The sequence below is a fragment of the Oryx dammah genome, unplaced genomic scaffold (assembly GCF_014754425.2).
Source record: "Oryx dammah isolate SB20612 unplaced genomic scaffold, SCBI_Odam_1.1 HiC_scaffold_17, whole genome shotgun sequence".
In the NCBI taxonomy this organism is placed as follows: Eukaryota; Metazoa; Chordata; class Mammalia; order Artiodactyla; family Bovidae; genus Oryx; species Oryx dammah.
The window spans coordinates 15,970,232-15,989,610 of record NW_024070201.1 but is presented as its reverse complement, the minus strand read 5'-3'; the positions used below and the strand labels follow the sequence as shown (position 1 = coordinate 15,989,610).

General features: G+C 40.0%; 1 protein-coding gene and 1 pseudogene across 1 annotated transcript in view; one reads left to right on the top strand and one right to left on the bottom strand.

Annotated features, from left to right (window-relative positions):
- Window positions 1-19,379, bottom strand: part of GUCY1A2 (guanylate cyclase 1 soluble subunit alpha 2) — a 474,407-nt gene that overhangs the window by 145,796 nt on the left and 309,232 nt on the right. The gene's annotated exons all lie outside the window — the stretch shown is intronic.
- On the top strand, window positions 331-17,906 carry LOC120876039 (annotated as a pseudogene).

Here is a 19,379-nt window from a genome sequence, read left to right as displayed (position 1 = left end):
AAAATATTTTTAAAATTAAAAAGTTATGTTAGTAAAAATATATCTAGGAATTTCTTTGGAGATGCTGTGTGGTGTCAGTTCACTATCAGTCCCTTGTTCAGGCTTGTACTTGTTCTCAAGGTCTATAGTTTCCCCTTAAATGCACAGTCTCAACATTAACTGCAGTTCTAATCTCTTGTACCTGTCACTTCCAGAGAAGTCCCCCCTTCTTTGTTTATTTTGGCTTCTTCTGTTTGCAAGTCTCTTCAGAGTCTAACTTCTGCCCTGACACGAGGGGGTGAAAGTGTCCACTCATTTAGGCTCACTTGTTCAGTTGTGCTGTGGAGAGAGATGGTCACTACAAACAAATTCCGTTGGCATGTGTGGGGAGTGCTGACAGTGGGTGGACCACACTGGGCTTGCCAGAGCCCAAGGCAGCATGAATTTCCTGGGTCCACACTGCTCAGGCTCCAGGGTGCTCTGCAATGGCACTGTCCCAAGTGGACCTTGTGTTTCATGTACTTCCCAGGTCTAAGCTGCTCGGGTTCTCGGGTGTTCTGCAAGGGCACAGACCCAGATGGGCTGTCGGTTTTGTCACCTTCCCAGGTCCAAATTGCTCAGGCAACTGGGTGCTTGGCAAGCGCACTGTCCCAAGTGGGCCTTGCATCTTACACACTTTCTGATCTTGGTGACTGAGGTTCCTGGGTGCACCCCAGGTGTGCCATGTGTCTCCTCTGGGGAGCTAATCTCAGGCTGTGACACTCCTGGCAGATGTGAACCATCGAGGATCCCAGGAAGACGTCATTATCAACTCTCAGCTTGCTTACAGTTTGGTGGAAGATGCGGTCTCTGGGCCTGAGGATGCAGGATCCCCTTGCCTTCTGTCTCTGGCTGTTGTGCACCTGCCTCTCTGCCTCTGGGGAGGGAGGGCCCTAAACAGCAGCTGGCTTGCTTTCCTTTGGTAATCACTAGGGCATGCACAATCCTTTATTCTGTGAATGTGCCAGGGGTCACCATGCTGTGTTAGGTCTTCCACAGGAAAGGGCCTTTTTGTGTGTGTGTCTCCAGCGATCCCACAGTTTGGGCTGCTGTGGCACATGAGTCCTACACATTATTCTCAGGGCATTCAAAGGTGGTCCTTATGCTAAGGACCAATGATGGAGCCCACACTTTCCTGTTCAGACCCCACTTGCTGTTGCCAGATGCAAGCATCTAAGCCACTTTTCTGCAAGTAGTTAAAGTTAGGTGTGTGTTCTGTGTCCCCCCCCCCCAGTTTTGTTGCTCTCTGAGATTCCAAAGCTCCCCACAGACACATCTGTGAGAGGGTTTCCTACTGTGTGGAAATTTACTCCTCCTTCAAACTCTGTCCAAGGACAGGTCTCCATCTCTACAGCTTTTGTCTATGTTTTTGTCTTTATATTTTGTCCTACCTCCTTTTGAAGAGATTGGGCTGCTTTTCTGGGTGCCTGGTGTCCTCTGCCACCATTCAGAAGATGTTTTGTGGAAGTGGCTCAACATTCAACTGATCTTTTGGTGAATTTGTGGGGGAGAAAGTGGTCTCCCCATACTATTCCTCCACCATCTTGGAACAGCTTCTTCTCTTGCTTTATCTATGATCCAGTAGATGTTGGCAATTTGATATCTGTTTCCTCTGCCTTTTCTAAATGCAGCTTAAACATCTGGAAATTCTCAGTTCACATATTGTTGAGGCCTAGCTTGGAGAATTTTGAGCATTACTTTGCTAGAGTGTGAGATGAGTAAAATTGTGTGGTAGTTTGAACATTCTTTGGCATTGTCTTTCATTGAGATTGGGATGACAACTGACCTTTTCCAGTTCTGTCGCCACTGCTGAGTTTTCCAAATTTGCTGACATATTAAGTGTAGCACTTTCACTACATTATCTTTTAGGAGTTGAACTAGTACAGCTGGAGTCCAATTACCTCCACTGGCTTTGTTTGTAGTGATGCTTCCTAAGGCCCGTTTGACTTCACAATCCAGGAAGTTTGAAGTGGCTCTAGGTGAGTGGTCACACAATCATGGTTATCTGGGTCATTAACATAATGACCCAGAGAGCTAACACCAAAAAAAAAAAAAAAAAGATGTCCATTTCATCACAGGAGACTGGAATGAAAAAGTAGAAAGTCAAGAGATATCTGGAGTAACAGGCAAGTTTGGTCCTGGAGTGCAAAATGAAGCAGGGCAAAAGCTGGCAGAGTTTTGCCAAGACAATGTACTGGTGATAGCAAACACCCTCTTCCAACAAGAAGAGGGTGTTTTGGATAGTTCTGTGTATTTTGGATAGTTCTCCTGTGCATTCTTGCCACCTCTTCTTAATATATTCTGCTTCTTTTGGGTCCATGCTGTTTCTGTCCTTTATTGTGCCCATCTTTGAATGAAATGTTCTCTTGGTAGCTCGAATTTTCTTGAAGAGATCTCTAGTCTTTCCTATTCTATTGTTTTCCTCTATATCTCTGCATTGATCACCTAGGAAGGCTTTCTTATCTCTCCTTGCTATTCGTTCAAACTCTGCATTCATATGGCAAAGCTTTCTCCTTTGCCTTTCACTCTCTTCTTTTCTCAGCTATTTGTAAGACCTCCTTAGACAACCATTTTGCATTTTTGCATTTTTTTTTCTTGGGCATGGTTTTGATCACTGCCTCCTATACAATGTTATGAACCTCCGTCCATATTCTTCAGGCCCTCTGTCTATCAGATCTAATCCCTTGAATCTATTTGTCGCTCCCACTGTATAATCTCAAGAGATTTGATTTAGGTCATATCTGAATTGTCTAGTGGTTTTCCCTACTTTCTTCAATTTAAGTCTGAATTTTCCAATAAGGAGTTCATGACCTGAGCCACACTCAGCTCCTGGTCTTGTGTTTACTGACTGTTTAGAGCTTCTCTGTCATCGGCTACAAAGAATATACTTATTCTGATTTCTGTATTGACCATCTAGTGATGTCTATATGTAGAGTCATCTCTTGCATTGTTGGAAGAGGGTGTTTACTATCACCAGTGCATTGTCTTGGCAAAACTCTGCCAGCTTTTGCCCTGCTTCATTTCATACTCCAGGACCAAACTTGCCTGTTACTCCAGGTATCTCTTGACTTCATACTTTTGCATTCCATTCTCCTGTGATGAAATGGACACCTTTTTTTCATGTTAGCTCTAGAAGGTCTTGTAGGTCTTCACAGAACCATTCAACTTCAACTTCTTCAGCATTAGTGGTTAGAGGCATAGACTAGGATTACTGTGATATTGAATGGTTTGCCTTGGAAATGAACAGAGATCATTTGGTTGCTTTTGAGATTACACTGAAGTACTGCATTTAGGACTCTTTTATTGACTATGAGAGCTACTCCATTTATTCTGATGTATTCTTTCCCACAGTAGTAGGTATAATGGTCACCTGAATTAAATTCGCCTATTCCAGTCCTATTCTGGCGAGTGGCAGCTGAGGCACAGGAGTGGCTAGTGGCGGTTGGGTGGTGCAAGAGCGGTGAGTGGCAGAGAGGAGATACCCCATGTCCAAGGTCAGGAGCGGTTGCCGTGAGGACATACCCCACATCCAAGGTAAAGAGCAGTGGCTGTGCTTTGCTGGAGGAGCCGTGAAGTGATACTCCATGTCCAAGGTAAGAAAAACCCAAGTAAGATGGTAGGGCTGAGAGAGGACATCAGAGGGCAGCCAGACTGAAATCACCATCACAGAAAACTAGCCAATCTGATCACACGGACCACAGCCTTGTCTAACTCAATGAAACTAGGCTATGTGGTGGGGGGCCACCCAAGATGGACAGGTCATGGTGGTCCACTGGAGAAAGGAATGGCAAACCACTTCAGTATTCTTGCTTTGAGAACAGTATGAAAAGGCAAAAAGATAGGACACTGAAAGATGAACTCCCCAGGTCGGTAAGTGCCCAATATGCTACTGGAGATCAGTGGAGAAATAACTTCAGAAAGAATGAAGGAGTGGAGCCAAAGCAAAAATAAAACCCAGTTGTAGATGTGACTAGTGATAGAAGCAAGGTCCAATGCTGTAAAGAACAACATTGCATAGGAACCTGGAATGTTAGTTGCATGAATCAAGGTAAACTGGAAGTGGTCAAACAGGAGATGGTAAGAGTGAACGTTGACATTCTAGGAATCAGCAAACTAAAATGGACTGGAATGGGTGAATTTTACTCAGATGACCATTATATCTACTACTGTGGGCAGGAATCCCTTACAAGAAATGGAGTAGCCATCATGGTCAACAAAAGAGTCTGAGGTGCAGTACTTGGTTGCAATCTCAAAACAACAGAATGATCTCTGTTCATTTCCAAGGCAAACCATTCAATATCACAGCAATCCAAATCTACGTCCTGACCAGTAACGCTGAAGAAGCTGAAGTTGAACGGTTCTGTGAAGACCTACAAGACCTTTTAGAACTACCACCCCAAGAAAGATGTCCTTTTCATTATAGGGTACTGGAATGCAAAAGTAGGAAGTCAAGAAACACCTGGAGTAACAGGAAAATTTGGCCTTGGAGTATAGAATGAAGCAGGGTAAAGACTAACAGAGTTTGGCCAAGAGAACACACTGGTCATAGCAAACACCCTCTTCCAACACCACAAGAGAAGACTCTACACATGGACATTACCAGATGGCCAACACCGATATCAAATTGATTATATTCTTTGCAGCCAAAGATGGAGAAGCTCTATACAGTTAGCAAAAACCAGAACAGGAGCTGACTGTGGCTCAAATCATGAACTCCTTATTGCCAAATTCAGACTTAAATTGAAGAAAGTGGGGAAAACCACTACACCATTTAAGTACGACCTAAATCAAATCCCTTATGATTATACTGTGGAAGTGAGAAATAGACTTAAGGGACTATATCTGATAGAGTGCCTGATGAGCTATGGAAAGAGGTTCGTGACATTGTACAGGAGACAGGGATCAAGACCATCTCCAAGGAAAAGAAATGCAAAAAAGCCAAATGGCTGTCTGGGGAGGCCTTACAAATAGCTGTGAAAAGAAGAGAAGTGAAAAGCAAAGGAGAAAAGGAAAGATATACCCATTTGAATGCAGAGTTCCAAAAAATAGTAAGGAGAGATAAGAAAGCCTTCCTCAGTGATCAATGCAAAGAAATAGAGGAAAACAATAGAACGGGGAAGACTAGATATCTCTTCAAGAAAATTAGAGATACCAAGGGAACATTTCATGCAAAGATGGGCTCGATAAAGGACAGAAATGGTATGGACCTGACAGAAACAGAAGATATTAAGAAGATGTGGCAAGAATACACAGAAGTGTACAAAAAAGATCTTCACAACCCAGTTAATCATGATGGTGTGATCACTCACCTAGAGCCAGACATCCTGGAATATAAAGTCAAGTGGGTCTTACGAAGCATCACTATGAACAAAGCTAGTGGAGGTGATGGAATTCCAGTGGAGCTATTTCAAATCCTAAAAGACGATGCTGTGACAGTGCTGCACTCAACATGCCAGCAAATTTGGAAAACAGCAGGGGCCACAGGACTGGAAAAGGTCAGTTTTCATTCCAATCCCAAAGAAAGGCAATGCCAAAGAATGCTCAAACTACCACACAATTGCACTCGTCTCACACGCTAGTAAAGTAATGCTCAAAATTCTCCAAGGCAGGCTTCAGCAATACGTGAACCGTGAACTTCCAGATGTTCAAGCTGGTTTTAGAAAAGGCAGAGGAATCAGAGATCAAATGGCCAACATCTGCTGGATCATCAAAAAAGCAAGAGAGTTCCAGAAAAACATCTACTTCTGCTTTATTGACTATGCCAAAGCCTTTGACTGTGTGGATCACAATAAACTGTGGAAAATTCTGAAAGAGATGGGAATACCAGACTACTTGACCTGCCTCTTGAGAAACCAGTATGCAGGTCAGGAAGCAACATTTAGAACTGGACGTGGAACAACAGACTGGTTCCAAATAGGAAAAGGAGTACATCATGGCTGTATATTGTCACCCTGCTTATTCAACTTTTATGCAGAGGACATCATGAGAAACGCTGGACTGATGAAGCACAAACTGGAATCAAGATTGCTGGGAGAAATATCTATAATCTCAGATATGCAGTTGACACCGCCCTTATAGCAGAAAATGAAGAACTAAAGAGCCTCTTAATGAAGGTGAAAGATGAGAGTAAAAATGTTGGCTTAAAGCTCAACATTCAGAAAACTAAGATCATGGCATCTGGTCCCATAACTTTATGCCAAATAGACGGAGAAACTGTGGAAAGAGTGGCTGACTTTATTTTGGGGGGCTCCAAAATCACTGTAAATGGTGATTGCAGCCATGAAATTAAAAGACACTTACTCCTTGGAAGGAAAGTTATGACCAACCTAGATAGCATATTAAAAAGCAGAGACATTACTTTGCCAACAAATGTCCAACTAGTCAAGGCTATGGTTTTTCCAGTAGTCATGTGTGTATGTGATAGTTGGAGTATAAAGAAAGCTGAGCGTCAAAGAATTGATGCTTTTGAAGTGTGGTGTTTTAGAAGACTCTTGAGAGTCCCTCGGACTGCAAAGAGATCCAACCAGTCCATCTTAAAGGAGATCAGTCCTGGGTTTTCATTGGAAGGACTGATGTTGAAGCTGAAACTCCAATACTTTGGCTACCTGATGCGAAGAGCTGACTCATTAGAACAGACCCTGATGCTGGGAAAGATTGAGGGCAGGAGGAGAAGGGGACAAAAGAGGATAAGATGGTTGTATGGCATCACTGACTCAATGGACATGATTTTGGGTAGGCTCTGGGAGTTGGAGATGGACAAGAGGCCTGGCCTGCTGCAGTTCATGGGGTCACAAAAAGTCAGCCATGATTGAGCAACTGAACTGAACTGATTCCAATCTATTTTAGTTCACGGATTCCTAACATGTCAATATTCACTCTTACAATCTCTTGGTTGGTCACTTTCAATTTATCTTGACTCATGGACCTAACATTCCAGGTTCCTACGCAATGTTGTTCTTTACAGCATCATAGTTTACTTCCATCACCAGTCACTTCCACAACTGGGCATTTTTTTTCACTTTGGCTCAGCCTCTTCATTCTTTCTGGAGCTATTTCTCCACTCCAGTACTATATTGGGCACCTACCAACCTGAGCAGTTCACCTTTCAGTGTCATATCTTTTTGCCTTTTCATACTGTTCATGGAATTCTCAAGGGAAGCATACTGAACTATTAAATATAATTAAAATAACACATAATTATAAATGATAAACTATAATGCACAATGTAATTTTAAAATTATAATTATAAAATTTAAAAACAAAATATAATTAAAATAAGTTATTCCAATTATTTGCTAATTTGCCCCATTTATTTTATAAACACCTATTAGTCTTATGTACAACGGAGATCTGGGTATGATAAAAGATACCTCTAAATTACTGGAGATGCTTCTATTATGATAAGAATTACAATATATTCTATTGGGTAAGATTTAATTTTGCTGTTACCGTTGTTTAGTTGCTAACTGTGTCCTACTCTTTGAGACCCCATAGACTGTAGCTGCCAGGTTCCTCTCTTCATGGGATTTCCCAGGCAAGAATATTGGAATGGGTTGCCATTTCCTTCTCCAGGGGATCTTCTTGACCCTTAATAGGAATATATAGATTTCATATGAATGCATCCTAACACTTTAACATTAAAAAGCTTTATTGCATTAAATTCTATTACATTTAAAGGAACATGAATCTCATGAAATCGGGATACCAAAATTATCACTCGATTTTCAGAATCATTCAGGAAATATGCATAAAAAATGATTCAGATACCCTTGGACCTATCATGAATTTCTGAATCTTCACTTCAAGATCCATTATCTGATGCTAGAAAATGGAAATTAAGATTGTATGATAAGAACAGAGAGATGATGCAGTGTGAGTCAGCAAAAGTTTTATCCTAAACACTAAAATATATGTCCACCAAAGAACTTTCACTAGGGAAGAGTGGCCTGGTCCATTTTCCCTTAAAAACTCAATGTCTTTTGCTAACCACCACATTTATCTCATACCTTTGTATTTCTATACAATTAAAAAGCGTAGAATGCTGTTAGTTATATAATTATAAACTTACTTCTGATTTTCAAATATTAGAACATATAGGCAGTAAATTATTTGTATAAATTGAATTGCTCTGCAGTCATTCTGAACATGCATGTTGCTGGAGTATGATCTCTTTTTGGAGTCTCTATCATCATCAAACTTATCAGCATCTAAATGTGTATTTCTAGAATTTGTAACACAGGAATATATAAAGATTAGTTAGGTGTATGTTGTACTTTCATCTGAGGTATATAGCTTGTAATAGTATGGATGAGATAGACTAATATGTTACAGAATGATATAACAAATAAATCCAATGAAGTGCACAACATAAATATAAGAAATTCACATCAAAGTCAATACATGATCATGTAAGATTTCATAATATTTAGTTTCCAAATATTTAAAGTCATACTGGCTATCAGAAATAATAGGATCAAGAACTTGGTTTAAGATAGATGTAAGAAAACATATATTCAGATATGAAATTCTCAAAATTACTCTAAAAAGATTATTTATTTATGGCCTTGCTGGGTCTTCATTGCTGCACATGGGCTTTCTCTAGTTCTGACAAGCAGGGTTTATGCTTCATTGTGGTACTCAGGCTTCTCACTGCAGTGGTTTTTTCTTGTTGTGGAGCACAGGCTTTATGTGTGTGGGCTTCAGTAGTTTCTGTCCACAGGCTTAGTTGCATGTGGGATTTTCCTGGACCAGGGCTCAAACTCATGTCCTTTGCATTAGCAGGTGGATTCTTAATCACAAGGCAAGTCCCACAATTATTCGTAGACATTCACCATAAAGAAAAAATATATATATAAATGATGTTTTTTTCATCATGCCAACCTAGGTTATGCTTCAGTGTCAATACAACCTTCAAATCATAATGTACTAAAATAACAAAGGTTTATTTCTGATTGATGTTGCATATTCATGTCGGTTAAAGAATTGGGGTAGAGGAGAGAAATCTGGGGCCACATTTCTTCACTCCAGGGATAATGCTAACAGAACCTCCTCATCTGAAGTTGGTTGCCATGGCTGAAGAAAAGAGGTTCCGATTGTACACTAGCTCTTATAGTTTTCTCCCAAATGTGACAAATATAGCTTTTCTCATGATTAATTCACAACAGTAAGTTATATCATGACCATTTTTAACAGAAAGAAGATGGGGAAATGCAACCAACCTTGTGCCCAGAGAAGGGTCAGAAATACTTGGTAACTAGTATTGAGAACATGAATGGATATGTAATCTTTCAAAAGTTTTCAAATAAATAGATGTATGTAAAGTGCAAGTAATACATCCTTGTGATGTTTTTCTTTCCTTGAAGATATATTTTGCATTTTCACCTGAAAATCTTGGATGAAACACCTTAGTAATGCAGCTTTCCATTAAAGCTCAATTATTTTCTCCTCTTCCTTCACATCAGTTAGATCCATACAGGCTCAGTGGAATTGAATACTTGTGAAAAAATTTTACTGGATTCTCTTCAAAACAATGTCAACTTTGCTTTCACAAGGAGCAGGGAAAGTAAAAGAATTATATACCAATTAACTTGCTCTTTAGGCTCTTTTCTTGAGTTACATACAGTTAAACAAGCAGATACTATAAACATAACAGCAGCAACAACAAAAATCGGTTCAAATAGATGACTACGATCTGTATTCCTTTATAATTATCCCAGTCTTTCTTAATAGAGACATCTAAAATAGTGCATCTCATTTACTTTCAGTATCTCTAACCTGTTCTTAAATGACATTAAATAAAAATAAAGATGACTAAACTAAGTTTGGAGATGGAAAAGATAGTGCTTATGCAAATGTCAGAAAAATCTTACATCCTTCTCTGAAAATAAAAGAGAAGGCTTAAATACCAAAAATATTATATAACAACTGCTATCCCACACATTATTATATTTGCTTTTATCAAACTTTAAATTCATCTATCTCAGTATCTTTTCTAAACACTTTATAATCAAAGTCCCCACATTATTCCAGAAATAAAGATGATATAAACAAACTTCTTAGATTATATATTACATTATTTTAGCTTTAGATTATTTAAAATAATTTCTTTAGACTTTCTTTTAGAATATCATCCCCGAGAATGTTCAAGTAATATCTGGGAAATTTCATGGAAATTTGGGCACAGTAAGGAGGAGAAAATGTCATTGTTAATTTGATAGGGATTGCACTGAATCTGAAGATTGCCTTGTGTAGTATAGTAACTTTGACAATATTGATTCTACCAATCCATGAACATGGTGTATCTTTCCATCTGTGTGCTTTCCTTCATCAGCATCTTATAATTATCAGAGTACAGGTCTTTATACCCTTAGGTAATTTGTGCTGTGCTATGCTAAGTCACTTCAGTCATGTCTGACTCTATGTGGCCCTGTGGACTGTAGCGTTCCAGGCTCCTCTGTCCGTGGGATTCTCCAGGCAAGAATACTGGGTTGCCATGCCCTCCTCCAGGGGATCTTCCTGACCCAGATATAGAACCCACGGCTCCTGTGGCTACTGCACTGCAGCAAATTCTTCACTGTTGAGCCACTGGAGAAGCCCCAGGTAGATTTATTCCTATTTTATTCTTTTTTATGTCATGATAAATGGAATTTTTTCTTGAATTTTCTTTCTGATCTTTAACTATTTGTATATATAAATGCAACAGATTTCTGTGTATTAATTTTGTAGCCTTCAACTTCACCAAATTAAATGATGAGTTCAAGTAATTTCCTGGTAGCATTTTAAAGATCTTCTATGTATAGTAAGCTTTCCTGGTGGCTCAGATGGTAAAGCGTCTGCCTGCAATGAGGGAGACTCAGGTTCGATTCCTGGGTCAGGAAGATCCCCTGGAGAAGGAAATAGCAATCCACTCCAGTGCCCTTGCCTGGAAAATCCCATGGATGGAAGAACCTGATAGGCTACAGTCCATGGGGTGGCAAAGAGTCGGACATGACTGAGTGACTTCACTTTCACTTTTTCTATGTATAGTATGTCAATTGCAAACAGTGGCAGTTCAACTTCTTTTCAATTTGGATTCCCTTTACTTCTTTTCTTCTCTGACTACTGAAGCTTGGACTTTGAAAACTATGTTGAGTGAGGGTGGTGATAGTGGGCATCCTTGTTTTCTTACTTAGAGGGGACGCTTTCAGCTTTTCACCATTGAGTCAAATGTTAGCTGTAGGTCTGTTTTATACGGAGTTTTTCTTATGTTGTGTTATGTTCCTTCTAACCCACTCCAGCCTTCTTGCCTGGAGAATCCAGGCAGGCTACAGTCCATGGGCCACAAAGAGTCGGACAAGACTGAAGAAACTCAGCATGCATGCATGCATGTTCCCTCTATGTCCAGTTTCTGGAGATTTTTTTTTTTTAATCATAAATGCTGAGCTTTGTTTTGATTTATATATATATATATGTATATATATGTAGATACATATAATCTTTGTCTGGCTTTAGGATCAGGGTGATGGTGGCCTTACAGAATTAATTTGGAAGTTTTCTTTTCTCTGCATATTTTGAAACAGTTTCAGAAGGATAGTTGTTAACTCTTCTCTAAATGTTTCATAGAATTTGCCTGTGAAGCCATAAGGTCCTGGACTTTTGTTTGTTGGGAGTTTTAAAATCACAGTTTCAGTGCTTGTGATTGGTCTGTTCATATTTTCTATTTCTTCATGGTTCAGTCTTGAGAGATTGCACCTTTCTAAAAATTTGTCCATTTCTTCCATTTGTCCATTTCTTCCATTTGTCCATTTTATTGGTATACAGTTGATCATAGTAGTTTCTTATGATCCTTTGTATTTCTGTGGAGTCAGTTGTAACTTATTTTTCCATTTCTAATTTATTTGAGTCCTTTCCCTTTGTTCTTAATGAGTCAGGCTAAAGGTTTATAAATTGTATTTACCTTTCCAAAGAACCAGCTTTTAGTTTCATTGACCTTTGAGATTGCTTTCTCGGCCTCTATTTCATTTATTTCTGCTCTGATCTTTATGATTTCTTTCCTTTTACTAACTTTAAGTTTTGCTTTTTTCTTCTGTATTTGTTAGGTATAAGTTTAGGTCGTCTATTTGAGATTTTTCTTGTTTCCAGAGGTAAGATTGTATTGTTATAAACTTCCCTCTTAGAACTTCTTTTGCTGCATTCCATAGGATTTGGACTTCTGTGTTCTCACTTTCATTTGTCTCTAGGTATTTTTTTAATTTCCTCTTTGATTTCTTCAGTGATTCACTGGTTGTTTAGTAGCATATGGTTTAGCCATCATATGTTTCTGTTTTTTATAGTTTTTTCCTTCTAGTTTATTTCTAATCTCATAGCATTGTGATTAGAACAGATGCTGGACATGATTTCAAATATTTCAAATTGGCAAAGGCTTTCCTTTTGGCCCAGCATGTGTTCAATCAGGAAAATGTTCATGTGCATTTGAGAAGAATATGTAGTCAGGTGTTTTTGATTGGAATACTTTATAAATTTCAATTAAGTCCAATTGTTCTAAAGTGTCATTTAAGGCCTGTGTTTCCTCATTAATTTTCCCTCTCGATGATCTGATCATTGATGAAAGTGGGTTGTTAAGATCTCCCACTATTATTGTGTTACTGTTGATTTCTCATTTTATAGTGTTTTTTTTTTAATTTGCCTAGATACTGAGGTACCCTTATGCTTGGTACATATATATTTATTATTGTTATATCTTCTTATTGGATTGAACCCCTGATCATTATGTATTGTCCTTGTCTTGTATAACCATTTTTATTTGAAAGTCTATTTTGTCTGATATGAATATTGCTACTGCAGCTTTGTTTTGATTTCCATTTGCGTGAAATATCTTCTCCCATTCCATTATTTTCAGTATGCAAGTGTCCCTCCGTCTAAGGTGGGTGCGTGTCTTGCAGACAGCATATATAATCTTGCTTTTGTATCTACCCAGCCAGTCTGTGTCTTTTGGTTGGTGCATTTAATCCATTTGTATTTAAGGAAATCCATTTACCTTTAAGGTAGTTTAAGGTAATCATCAATATGTATGATCCTATTATTATTTCTTAATTGTTTGGGTTTATTTTTTGTAGGTCTCTTCCTCCTCTTTTGTTTCCTTTAGCATTTGCTGTAAAGCTTGTTTGGTGGTGCTGAATTCTCTTAACTTTTGCTTTTTTGTTAAGCTTTTGATTTATCCATCATATCTGAACAAGAGTCTTGTTTGGTAGAGTATTCCTGGTGTAGGTTCTTCACTTTCATCCCTTTAGATATATTATGCCATTTCCTTCTGGTTTATAGAGTTTCTGTTGAGAAATGCGCTGATAACAGTATAGGAACTCCACTGTATGTTATTTGTCATTTACCCCTTTTTGCTTTTAATATTATATTTTTGTCTTTATCTTTTTTTTTCTTTTCAAAAAAAAAAAAAAAAAACCAAGAAACTCCCAAGTTTGATTACTATGTTTTTGGCGTCTTCCTCCTTCAGTTTATCATGTCAGGGACTCTCTGCACTTCATGAACTTAATTGACTATTTCCTTTCCCATGTTAGGGAAGTTTTCAGCTATTATTTCTTCAAATATTTTCTGGGTTCCTTTCTCTCTTCTTCTAAGAACACTTTAATGTGAATGCTGGTGTATTTAATGTTGTCCCAGAGGTCTCTTAGGATGTCTTCTTTACATTATTTTTTCTGTATTCAGATTTGAGGCAATAATTTACACCATTCTGCCTTCCAGATCACTTATCTGTTCTTATGCCTAGTTATTCTGCTACTGATCCCTTCTATTATATTGTTCATCTGTTTGTTTCTTATTTAGTTCTTCTAGGTATTTGGTAAACTTTTCCTGCATTTTAGCCATTATTTTTCTGACATAATGGCTCATCTTTACTATCATTATTCTGAATTCTTTTTCTGGAAGGTCATATATCTCCACTTCATTTAGTTGTTTTTTGGGGGTTTTAACTTGTTCTTTCATCTGGGAGAAATCCTCTGCATTTTCATTTTATTAACTTTCTGTGATTGTAGTTTTCATCAGGAAGATGTGGCATTGTAGTTCTTGCTTCTTCTGTCTGCCCTCTGGTGGACCAGGCTAAGAGGCTTGTGCAAGCTAACTGATGAGTGGGACTTGGCAGTGGTAAAAACTGGCTGTTGCTCTGGTGGGCAGGGTAATGCTTAATAAAACTTTAATACAATTGTCTGCTGATAGATGGGGCTGCTCTCCTTCCTTGTCATTTGTTTGTCCTGAGGCAAACCAGCCCTGGAGTCCATAGGGAAGAGGGCTCATCCAAGGGGTACCACTCAGGACTGCTGCTTTCAAGGTCCCCATCCCCATGGTGAGCCACTGCCAACCAACACCTCCACAGAAGATTCTCCAACACTAGCAGGTAGGTATGGTACAGTCTTCTGTAGGGTCATTGCTCCTTTCCTCTGGGTCCTGGTGTGCACAATGTTTGCTTGTGTCCTCCAAGAGTGGGGTCTCTCCACCAGTCCTGGGAAGTCCTGAAATCAAATTGCACTGATCTTCAAAGTCAGGTTATCTGTAGATTCCTAGTCTTTCTGCCAGATTCCTTCACTGGGAAGCCTGATATTGGGCTCAGAACCTTCACAATATTAAGAAAACTTCTTTGGTATTATTGCTCTCTAGTTTGTGGGTTTCCTCTCTCCCCACAATGGGTGTGAGGTTTGATTTTATAATGATTCCACCCCCTGCCATCTTGCTGCAGCTTCTCTTTTGTCTTTGGGCATGGGGAATCACTTTTTGGTGGGTTCCATGTCCTCCTCTTGATGGTCTTTCAACAGCTAGCTGTGATTTTAGTGCTCTTATAGGAAGAGATGAGTGAATGTCCTTCTACTCTACTATCTTCAACAGGGATGTCTTAGCTGAAGCCCTAAATTCATCCAATTTTTTCATTGAGGTTGAAACTGTCCATTAAGCAAGTCTTTCAAATGCAAAAATTCAGAATCAGCAGAATAAGAATCACCCAAATAGTACTTATTAAAAATTAGATCTCTAGACCCCAAATATCAATAACCTCAGATATGGAGATGACACCACCCTTATGGCAGAAAGTGAAGAGGAACTAAAAAGCCTCTTGATGAAAGTGAAAGAGGAGAGTGAAAAAGTTGGCTTAAAGTTCAACATTCAGAAAACGAAGATCATGGCATCTGGTCCCATCACTTCATGGGAAATAGATGGGGAAACAGTAGAAACAGTGTCAGACTTTATTTTTTTGGGGGGGGGGCTCCAAAATCACTGCAGATGGTGACTGCAGCCATGAAATTAAAAGACGCTTACTCCTTGGAAGAAAAGTTATGACCAACCTAGATAGTATATTCAAAAGCAGAGACATTACTTTGCCGACTAAGGTCCGTCTAGTCAAGGCTATGGTTTTTCCTGTGGTCATGTATGGATGTGAGAGTTGGACTGTGAAGAAGGCTAAGTGCCAAAGAATTGATGCGTTTGAACTGTGGTGTTGGAGAAGACTCTTGAGAGTCCCTTGGACTGCAAGGCGATCCAACCAATCCATTCTGAAGGAGATCAACCCTGGGATTTCTTTGGAAGGAATGATGCTAAAGCTGAGGCTCCAGTACTTTGGCCACCTCATGCAAAGAGTTGACTCATTGGAAAAGACTCTGCTGCTGGGAGGGATTGAGGGCAGGAGGAGAAGGAGACGACCCAGGATGAGATGGCTGGATGGCATCATGGACTCGATGGACGTCAGTCTGAGTGAACTCTGGGAGATAGTGATGAACAGGGAGGCCTGGCGTGCTGCGATTCATAGGGTCGCAAAGAGTCAGACACGACTCAGTGACTGAACAGAACTGAGACCCCATTTAGGCCTGTTAAAATTTAGGTATAAGACGAAGCTATTTGCATAGTAAAGTAATGCTCAAAATTCTTCAAGTTAGGGCTTCAATAGTGAACCAAGAACTTCCAGATGTACAAGCTGGATTTAGAAAAGGCAGAAGAGAGACGGAGACCCGAAGGTCATCTGGTTTCCTGGAAGTCGAATGCAGAGGGGGTTGCAGCTGTGCAGAGGCAACCCAGACCATTTAATTTGGCAGAGTGGAAAGCTAATGCCCTTTTGGTAGTAGAATGTGATTATGTGTGGAAGGAAGTTAGTGTTCGAACTGGAGGACTGGCGGACAAAAGCTCAAGTAAAACATACACTTTTGATATGGTTTTTGGAGCAAATACTAAACAAATTGATGTTTACTGAAGTGTTGTTTGTCCAATTCTGGATGAAGTTATTATGGGCTATAATTGCACTACTTTTGCAAATGGCCAAACCGGCACTGGAAAAACCTTTACAATGGAAGGTGAAAGGTCCCCTAAGGAAGCATATACTTGGGAGGAGGATCCTTTGGTTGGTATAATTCCACATAGTCTTCATCAGATTTTTGAGAAACTTACTGATAATGGTACTGAATTTTCAGTGAAAGTGTCGCTATTGGAAATCTAAAATTAACAGCTCTTTGATCTCCTTAATCCATCTTCTGATGTTTCTGAGAGACTGCAGATGTTTGATGATCCCCATAACAAGAGGGGAGTGATAATCAAAGGTTTAGAAGAAATTACAGTACACAACAAGGATGAAGTCTATCAAATTTTGGAGAAGGGGGCAGCAAAAAAGACAGCTGCAGCAACTTTGATGAATGTCTACTCTAGTCGATCCCACTCAGTTTTCTTTGTTAAAATACATATGAAAGAAACTACAGTTGATGGAGAGAAGCTTGTTAAAATTGGAAAGTTGGTTGATCTTGCACGCAGTGAGAACATTGGCCATTCTGGAGCAGTTGACAAGAGATCTCAGGAAGCTGGAAATATCAATCAGTCCCTGTTGACTCTGGGAAGGATTATTACTGCTCTTGTAGAAAGAACACCTCATGTTCCTTATCGAGAATCTAAACTGACTAGAATCCTCCAGGACTCTCTTGGGGGACATACAAGAACATCTGTCATTGCAACAGTTTCTCCTGCATCTCTCAATCTGGAGGAAACTCTGAGTACATTGGAATATGCTCATGGAGCAAAGAACATACTCAATAAGCCTGAGGTTAACCAGAAACTCACCAAGAAAGCTCTAATTAAGGAATATACAGAAGAGATAGAGTGTCTGAAATGGGATCTTGCTGCAACTCTTGAAAAAAAATGGAGTGTACATATCTGAAGAAAATTTTAGAGCTATGAGTGGAAAACTGTTCAAGAGGAAAAAATTGTAGAATTGGCTGAAAAAAATTGCTACTGTTGAGGAAGAGCTAAATAGGGTTACAGAATTGTTTATGGATAGTAAAAATGAACTTAATCAGTGCAAATCTGACCTGCAAAGTAAGACATTGGAACTTGAAACCACTCAAAGACATTTGCAGGAAACGAAATTACAGCTTGTTGAAGAAGAATATATCACCTCAGCTTTGGAAAGTACTGAAGAGAGACTTCATGATGCTGCCAACAGGTTGCTTAACACAGTCGGAGAAACTACAAAATATGTATTTGGTCTCCATTCTAAACTGGATCATAAGAAGGCAGTTGATCAGCATAATAAAGAAGCTCAAGATGTTTTTGGCAAAAACTTGAATAGTCTGTTTAATAATATGGAAGAATTAATTAAGGATATCAGCACGAAACAAAAGTCCATGCTAGAAGTTCACAAGACCTCATTTGGTACCCTGCTGATGTCCAGTGTCTCTGCATTAGACACTATTACTGCAGCAGCACTTGGATCTCTCACATCGATTCCAGAAAATGTGTCTACACTTGTTTCTCAGATGTCTAATATGATATTGAAAGAATAGTCGTTAGCAGCAGAAAGTAAAACTGTACTTCAGGAATTGATTAACGCAGGAAACTATGAAACAGGAAGGTCTGGCTCCTTCAGAAAATTGTAAACAAAATCCCTCTCCTTGGACCGTACAGGAAGGAGCCTGGCAGCAAAGCCCAGGGCTCGGAACCCTGCAAGCTCGCCCTATCTGCATCTTACCACCACCTGGATGTTCTTTCCCATTTCATCTTTCTTCTTCACAGATGAATTTGGCTGAGATGCCACAACTGTCCCCTAAGAAGGCCGTGTCACAGACTTGGGCGCCATGGGGCATGGAGTGGCTTGGCAGCTGGCACGGACCTGGGTGCCCTCCTCCCCTGACGAATGCTGGTGTGCCCGTGGAAATCACTATCGCCCAGGAACCATGACTGATCGTGGCATCTGGCCCGCACTAGCCCAAGCCTTCCAGTCACAAACCTAGTCTCTGTTCTAAGCCCAAGAAACTGAGCAACCACTCAGCGCCTCACTTTTATAAAGGAGCCGACTGGCTGGGCCAATGGCAGCACTGGCGTGCAAAGTACCATGGGACACAGTTTTGTCACCAGACCCATGGAAAAGCAAATGGCTGGTCCATCGGTGCCAGCCTGGAACTTGTAGTCTAGTGGGAGACTGTCCCTGAGTAGTGAATGAACATCTCTAGGCCAGAATTTCCTCATCTGCAGAATGGGACTGATAGCAACTGTCTCAGACAGTTGTGTGAAAATTAATGAGCTGGTGAGGGTAAATAGTTTAGGCTAGAATGACCATGTAAGAGCTCCGGAAACCTAGCTGTGATTGTAAATGATATTAGATAATTGTAAGATAGTGCTGTGGAAGCACAGAAAAGAGAGGTCCAAAGCAAGCCCCTTTCTCAAAGGAAGCATCCAGAATCATCTGGAAGAATAATTAGGAAATGTTAAGGCTACCATGGCTACTAAATCATGATGAAAAAGACACTGAATGTTACTTTAGGACTATGAATTTATCCTTCGAGTGATTAGAACTCGTCCTTGCCAAATGATTCCAAGCAAGAAAACAAGGTCATATTTGTGTTTTCCAACCATGGTCCTGCAGTAGCTGTTGCAGGCTCAACCTACAACATGGACCAGCATCCCACAGGCCTCTCAAGGAGGTTGCACAAACGCCCGTGGCTGTCAGCCTACAACTTCCTGCAGGCGACTCTATCTGGCTCCTCTCGTGCACAGTGACTGCCTGCTTCTGTAGGAGTACTCTGGGCTTTCTGGCAGTGTTTACAGTTACTCAACCAGATTAGATGTGGGTTGCAAACCCAGGAAATAAAGAATCATGGGCCTGTGCTATACTTGGCTCTGGGAACTTCACTTTGGGACCATCCTTAGCCCACAGGAACCTAGGTATCTTTGTAGTGATGATATGATGATGGCCAGATGGGGTGGAAATTTTGCAGGTCTCCTTAACTGTTCCTCTGCTTATTAACCTACCTTCTTCCCCCAAGGAATCAACACATCTACAGCTTAGATGAATGGTCATCTCTTATCCTGCGTAGCTGGTTGTCTACTGATATCTCCTCTTAGATGGCTCA